An 824-nucleotide genomic window follows, 5' to 3' on the forward strand; every position below is an offset into this window, starting at 1 on the left:
GCTCCCGGCCTGCGCATCCCTCCCCTTTCCTGTCCCGCCGGATCCTGCCCCCTCTTGCTGACCCCAGCAGCCCAGTGGGACCTCGGGTCCCTCCCGGTGTCACTAAACCCGCCCCGGCACTGCCTGGGAGTGGCTGACTCAAGTGCCCCTTGCACGAGCTCGCGCACTGCCAACCGCTGCCGTGCCCACCCTCGCGGGCCTATCGCGCTGAACTTTTCCGCGACACTTATCCCCGCCCTTTCGCTTCTGGCCCTTCGTACTGCCGCCTCTCTTGGAGTTTGACACGCTCTTCCCTTCTGGCTAGTTCCTACTCTTGGTCTCAGCTGAGATCTCACCTCCTCGGGGAAGCTCTCATGGGGTTTGGTGGTGCCCTGTACTTTCTCTGAAGTAGCACTTGTCACACTGGGATCGGCGGACTCCTCTCCCTACCCCCACCTACCCGCGCTGGGTCAGGGAAGGGGCCTTGCCTGTCTTATCCTGTGCGCTCTTCACTCAGCCGGGCACTTGGCCCATACCAGGGGCCCAACAGATATTTAGTGAATGAGTGAATGAAATTCCCCTTTATGGCCCAGAGGTTAGGATTGTGCTGAGGCCTCAGATACAGGTTTCCATTCAGTTTTATGGAATCTCTTTTTAGTTGCCCTGACAAAGTTTTGCTTCTTCCGACTTGGGAGGACCCCACATGGGTTGTTTGGTTTGTTCCTTAGGGAGTTCATGAGGGGTTGATGGGGACCCAGCTGCAGAGAGAGGAAGGACCAGGATGGTGGGAGTGACTCTGGCTAATGTTCTCCCTGCTTCCTTCTCTTCCCAACGCCCCCCCCCCC

This window comes from Ursus maritimus, unplaced genomic scaffold (assembly GCF_017311325.1).
Source record: "Ursus maritimus isolate PB19 unplaced genomic scaffold, ASM1731132v1 scaffold_6, whole genome shotgun sequence".
NCBI lineage: Eukaryota > Metazoa > Chordata > Mammalia > Carnivora > Ursidae > Ursus > Ursus maritimus.